The sequence below is a fragment of the Taudactylus pleione genome, unplaced genomic scaffold, assembly GCF_031769625.1.
Source record: "Taudactylus pleione unplaced genomic scaffold, aTauple2 ptg000085l, whole genome shotgun sequence".
In the NCBI taxonomy this organism is placed as follows: domain Eukaryota; kingdom Metazoa; phylum Chordata; class Amphibia; order Anura; family Myobatrachidae; genus Taudactylus; species Taudactylus pleione.
In genome coordinates, this window is record NW_028284487.1 from 10,457,254 (window position 1) to 10,464,592 (window position 7,339).

The 7,339-nt window shown below is 35.4% G+C and overlaps 1 non-coding gene across 1 annotated transcript; it reads left to right on the plus strand.

Moving 5' to 3' along the window:
• The first annotated feature begins 1,195 nt into the window (after window positions 1-1,195).
• TRNAI-AAU (transfer RNA isoleucine (anticodon AAU)) lies at window positions 1,196-1,269 on the plus strand. The gene has a single exon. It is a non-coding gene; the product is annotated as a tRNA-Ile (tRNA).
• Window positions 1,270-7,339: the final 6,070 nt, after the last annotated feature.

Sequence of the window (7,339 nt, forward strand, 5' to 3'; positions counted from 1 at the left end):
TGAAAACTGATTTGAAACAGCTTCAAAATTAGTTTGGAGTAAAGAAACCACTGAAGATGAGGGGATTTATACAAAGTTTAAATATAGATAAGCTATCCTAAAATTCAACTTTAAGGAAATTGAACAAAGTTAGGTCCTGCCAAGATTTGAAATCAGATTACTGGATTCAAAGTCCAAAGTGCTCACCATTACACCATGGAACCCATTGTTCTAGACTCTTCCTCTACTCAATATTGCTGATCTTTGAAATACTGAATGTTCTCCTGTTTTAGGTACATTTGGCATTTTTGAGTTTGCTGCTGCTTTTATGTTTGGCCGGTTAGCTCAGTTTGATAGAGTGTGGTGCTAATAAAGCCAAGGTCATGTGTTCGATCCCCATACGGGCCATGTGATTTTTCTTGTTGTCCTACAAGAAATGCCAAGAAGGGATTTTATCCAGCGGCAAAGTGCATGAAGTGTGGGATGAATGCATTCGCTACAGTTAGCAGCCCTTGAAACTTGCTAGAGAACATCATAGACACATACAAAACAGAGAATTTTTAAATCCATGTTAGGAATAAAAAAAAATGTCATCCTTTGGCTGATGCAGCATTTCTCTATATGGCATACATAGAAAACTTTTTCTCAAATATAGCAATATGGCAAATCTAAGAAATGCTAAGGCAAATTAATCAATCAGGACATTTTTTTGGTGATTGAATCTACTATGGGGGACTAAGTTTTAAGAAGAGAAGAAGAACAGACCTTTACTCTCATTAGTGCACACTGAAGAAGAAAATTCTTAAAACCAGAATATCTTAAAACCATAGCACAAGTGATGGATCACTGCATTCTTATTGCAACTTTTCCTATTTTCAAATGTTTGACAAACATCTCTCCAGTTGAAAACTGATTTGAAACAGCTTCAAAATTAGTTTGGAGTAAAGAAACCACTGAAGATGATGGGATTTATACAAAGTTTAAAAATAGATAAGCTATCCTAAAATTCAACTTTAAGGAAATTGAACAAAGTTAGGTCCCACCAAGATTTGAAATCAGATTACTGGATTCAAAGTCCAAAGTGCTCACCATTACACCATGGAACCCATTATTAGAGAGTCTTCCTCTACTCAATATTGCTGATCTTTGAAATACTGAATGTTCTCCTGTTTTAGGTACATTTGGCATTTTTGTGTTTGCTGATGCTTTTATGTTTGGCCGGTTAGCTCAGTTGGTTAGAGCGTGGTGCTAATAACGCCAAGGTCATGGGTTTGATCCCCATACGGGCCCTGTGCTTTTTCTTGTTGTCCTACAAGAAATGCCAAGAAGGGATTTTATCCAGCGGCAAAGTGCATGAAGTGTGGGATGAATGCATTGGCTACAGTAAGCAGCCCTTGAAACTTGCTAGAGAACATCATAGACACATACAAAACAGAGAATTTTTAAATCCATGTTAGGAATAAACCAAAATGTCCTCCTTTGGCTGATGCAGCATTTCTCTATATGGCATACATAGAAAACTTTTTCTCAAATATAGCGATATGGCAAATCTAAGAAATGCTAAGGCAAATTAATCAATCAGGACATTTATTTGGTGATTGAATCTACTATGGGGGACTAAGTTTTAAGAAGAGAAGAAGAACAGACCTTTACTCTCATTAGTGCACACTGAAGAAGAAAATTCTTAAAACCAGAATATCTTAAAACCATAGCACAAGTGATGGATCACTGCATTCTTATTGCAACTTTTCCTATTTTCAAATGTTTGACAAACATCTCTCCAGTTGAAAACTGATTTGAAACAGTTTCAAAATTAGTTTGGAGTAAAGAAACCACTGAAGATGATGGGATTTATACAAAGTTTAAATATAGATAAGCTATCCTAAAATTCAACTTTAAGGAAATTGAACAAAGTTAGGTCCCACCAAGATTTGAAATCAGATTACTGGATTCAAAGTCCAAAGTGCTCACCATTACACCATGGAACCCATTGTTCGAGAGTCTTCCTCTACTCAATATTGCTGATATTTGAAATACTGAATGTTCTACTGTTTTAGGTACATTTGGCATTTTTGAGTTTGCTTATGCTTTTATGTTTGGCCGGTTAGCTCAGTTTGTTAGAGTGTGGTGCTAATAAAGCCAAGGTCATGTGTTCGATCCCCATATGGGCCATGTGATTTTTCTTGTTGTCCTACAAGAAATGCCAAGAAGGGATTTTATCCAGCGGCAAAGTGCATGAAGTGTGGGATGAATGCATTGGCTACAGTAAGCAGCCCTTGAAACTTGCTAGAGAACATCATAGACACATACAAAACACAGAATTTTTAAATCCATGTTAGGAATAAAGAAAAATGTCATCCTTTGGCTGATGCAGCATTTCTCTATATGGCATACATAGAAAACTTTTTCTCAAATATAGCAATATGGCAAATCTAAGAAATGCTAAGGCAAATTAATCAATCAGGACATTTATTTGGTGATTGAATCTACTATGGGGGACTAAGTTTTAAGAAGAGAAGAAGAACAGACCTTTACTCTCATTATTGCACACTGAAGAAGAAAATTCTTAAAACCAGAATATCTTAAAACCATAGCACAAGTGATGGATCACTGCATTCTTATTGCAACTTTTCCTATTTTCAAATGTTTGACAAACATCTCTCCAGTTGAAAACTGATTTGAAACAGTTTCAAAATTAGTTTGGAGTAAAGAAACCACTGAAGATGATTGGATTTATACAAAGTTTAAATATAGATAAGCTATCCTAAAATTCAACTTTAAGGAAATTGAACAAAGTTAGGTCCCACCAAGATTTGAAATCAGATTACTGGATTCAAAGTTCAAAGGGCTCACCATTACACCATGGAACCCATTATTAGAGAGTCTTCCTCTACTCAATATTGCTGATCTTTGAAATACTGAATGTTCTCCTGTTTTAGGTACATTTGGCATTTTTGTGTTTGCTGATGCTTTTATGTTTGGCCGGTTAGCTCAGTTTGTTAGAGTGTGGTGCTAATAAAGCCAAGGTCATGTGTTCGATCCCCATACGGGCCATGTGATATTGCTTGTTGTCCTACAAGAAATGCCAAGAAGGGATTTTATCCAGCGGCAAAGTGCATGAAGTGTGGGATGAATGCATTGGCTACAGTTAGCAGCCCTTGAAACTTGCTAGAGAACATCATAGACACATACAAAACAGAGAATTTTTAAATCCATGTTAGGAATAAAAAAAAATGTCATCCTTTCGTTGATGCAGCATTTCTCTATATGGCATACATAGAAAACTTTTTCTCAAATATAGCAATATGGCAAATCTAAGAAATGCTAAGGCAAATTAATCAATCAGGACATTTATTTGGTGATTGAATCTACTATGGGGGACTAAGTTTTAAGAAGAGAAGAAGAACAGACCTTTACTCTCATTAGTGCACACTGAAGAAGAAAATTCTTAAAACCAGAATATCTTAAAACCATAGCACAAGTGATGGATCACTGCATTCTTATTGCAACTTTTCCTATTTTCAAATGTTTGACAAACATCTCTCCAGTTGAAAACTGATTTGAAACAGTTTCAAAATTAGTTTGGAGTAAAGAAACCACTGAAGATGATGGGATTTATACAAAGTTTAAATATAGATAAGCTATCCTAAAATTCAACTTTAAGGAAATTGAACAAAGTTAGGTCCCACCAAGATTTGAAATCAGATTACTGGATTCAAAGTCCAAAGTGCTCACCATTACACCATGGAACCCATTGTTCGAGAGTCTTCCTCTACTCAATATTGCTGATATTTGAAATACTGAATGTTCTACTGTTTTAGGTACATTTGGCATTTTTGAGTTTGCTTATGCTTTTATGTTTGGCCGGTTAGCTCAGTTTGTTAGAGTGTGGTGCTAATAAAGCCAAGGTCATGTGTTCGATCCCCATATGGGCCATGTGATTTTTCTTGTTGTCCTACAAGAAATGCCAAGAAGGGATTTTATCCAGCGGCAAAGTGCATGAAGTGTGGGATGAATGCATTGGCTACAGTAAGCAGCCCTTGAAACTTGCTAGAGAACATCATAGACACATACAAAACACAGAATTTTTAAATCCATGTTAGGAATAAAGAAAAATGTCATCCTTTGGCTGATGCAGCATTTCTCTATATGGCATACATAGAAAACTTTTTCTCAAATATAGCAATATGGCAAATCTAAGAAATGCTAAGGCAAATTAATCAATCAGGACATTTATTTGGTGATTGAATCTACTATGGGGGACTAAGTTTTAAGAAGAGAAGAAGAACAGACCTTTACTCTCATTATTGCACACTGAAGAAGAAAATTCTTAAAACCAGAATATCTTAAAACCATAGCACAAGTGATGGATCACTGCATTCTTATTGCAACTTTTCCTATTTTCAAATGTTTGACAAACATCTCTCCAGTTGAAAACTGATTTGAAACAGTTTCAAAATTAGTTTGGAGTAAAGAAACCACTGAAGATGATTGGATTTATACAAAGTTTAAATATAGATAAGCTATCCTAAAATTCAACTTTAAGGAAATTGAACAAAGTTAGGTCCCACCAAGATTTGAAATCAGATTACTGGATTCAAAGTTCAAAGGGCTCACCATTACACCATGGAACCCATTATTAGAGAGTCTTCCTCTACTCAATATTGCTGATCTTTGAAATACTGAATGTTCTCCTGTTTTAGGTACATTTGGCATTTTTGTGTTTGCTGATGCTTTTATGTTTGGCCGGTTAGCTCAGTTTGTTAGAGTGTGGTGCTAATAAAGCCAAGGTCATGTGTTCGATCCCCATACGGGCCATGTGATTTTGCTTGTTGTCCTACAAGAAATGCCAAGAAGGGATTTTATCCAGCGGCAAAGTGCATGAAGTGTGGGATGAATGCATTGGCTACAGTTAGCAGCCCTTGAAACTTGCTAGAGAACATCATAGACACATACAAAACAGAGAATTTTTAAATCCATGTTAGGAATAAAAAAAAATGTCATCCTTTCGTTGATGCAGCATTTCTCTATATGGCATACATAGAAAACTTTTTCTCAAATATAGCAATATGGCAAATCTAAGAAATGCTAAGGCTAATTAATCAATCAGGACATTTATTTGGTGATTGAATCTACTATGGGGGACTAAGTTTTAAGAAGAGAAGAAGAACAGACCTTTACTCTCATTAGTGCACACTGAAGAAGAAAATTCTTAAAACCAGAATATCTTAAAACCATAGCACAAGTGATGGATCACTGCATTCTTATTGCAACTTTTCCTATTTTCAAATGTTTGACAAACATCTCTCCAGTTGAAAACTGATTTGAAACAGCTTCAAAATTAGTTTGGAGTAAAGAAACCACTGAAGATGATGGGATTTATACAAAGTTTAAAAATAGATAAGCTATCCTAAAATTCAACTTTAAGGAAATTGAACAAAGTTAGGTCCCACCAAGATTTGAAATCAGATTACTGGATTCAAAGTCCAAAGTGCTCACCATTACACCATGGAACCCATTGTTCGAGAGTCTTCCTCTACTCAATATTGCTGATATTTGAAATACTGAATGTTCTCCTGTTTTAGGTACATTTGGCATTTTTGAGTTTGCTTATGCTTTTATGTTTGGCCGGTTAGCTCAGTTTGTTAGAGTGTGGTGCTAATAAAGCCAAGGTCATGTGTTCGATCCCCATACGGGCCATGTGATTTTTCTTGTTGTCCTACAAGAAATGCCAAGAAGGGATTTTATCCAGCGGCAAAGTGCATGAAGTGTGGGATGAATGCATTGGCTACAGTTAGCAGCCCTTGAAACTTGCTAGAGAACATCATAGACACATACAAAACAGAGAATTTTTAAATCCATGTTAGGAATAAACAAAAATGTCATCCTTTGGCTGATGCAGCATTTCTCTATATGGCATACATAGAAAACTTTTTCTCAAATATAGCAATATGGCAAATCTAAGAAATGCTAAGGCTAATTAATCAATCAGGACATTTATTTGGTGATTGAATCTACTATGGGGGACTAAGTTTTAAGAAGAAAAGAAGAACAGACCTTTACTCTCATTAGTGCACACTGAAGAAGAAAATTCTTAAAACCAGAATATCTTAAAACCATAGCACAAGTGATGGATCACTGCATTCTTATTGCAACTTTTCCTATTTTCAAATGTTTGACAAACATCTCTCCAGTTGAAAACTGATTTGAAACAGCTTCAAAATTAGTTTGGAGTAAAGAAACCACTGAAGATGATGGGATTTATACAAAGTTTAAAAATAGATAAGCTATCCTAAAATTCAACTTTAAGGAAATTGAACAAAGTTAGGTCCCACCAAGATTTGAAATCAGATTACTGGATTCAAAGTCCAAAGTGCTCACCATTACACCATGGAACCCATTATTAGAGAGTCTTCCTCTACTCAATATTGCTGATCTTTGAAATACTGAATGTTCTCCTGTTTTAGGTACATTTGGCATTTTTGTGTTTGCTGATGCTTTTATGTTTGGCCGGTTAGCTCAGTTGGTTAGAGCGTGGTGCTAATAACGCCAAGGTCATGGGTTTGATCCCCATTCGGGCCATGTGCTTTTTCTTGTTGTCCTACAAGAAATGCCATGAAGTGTGGGATGAATGCATTGGCTACAGTAAGCAGCCCTTGAAACTTGCTAGAGAACATCATAGACACATACAAAACACAGAATTTTTAAATCCATGTTAGGAATAAACAAAAATGTCATCCTTTGGCTGATGCAGCATTTCTCTATATGGCATACATAGAAAACTTTTTCTCAAATATAGCAATATGGCAAATCTAAGAAATGCTAAGGCTAATTAATCAATCAGGACATTTATTTGGTGATTGAATCTACTATGGGGGACTAAGTTTTAAGAAGAGAAGAAGAACAGACCTTTACTCTCATTAGTGCACACTGAAGAAGAAAATTCTTAAAACCAGAATATCTTAAAACCATAGCACAAGTGATGGATCACTGCATTCTTATTGCAACTTTTCCTATTTTAAAATGTTTGACAAACATCTCTCCAGTTGAAAACTGATTTGAAACAGCTTCAAAATTAGTTTGGAGTAAAGAAACCACTGAAGATGATGGGATTTATACAAAGTTTAAAAATAGATAAGCTATCCTAAAATTCAACTTTAAGGAAATTGAACAAAGTTAGGTCCCACCAAGATTTGAAATCAGATTACTGGATTCAAAGTCCAAAGTGCTCACCATTACACCATGGAACCCATTATTAGAGAGTCTTCCTCTACTCAATATTGCTGATCTTTGAAATACTGAATGTTCTCCTGTTTTAGGTACATTTGGCATTTTTGTGTTTGCTGATGCTTTTATGTTT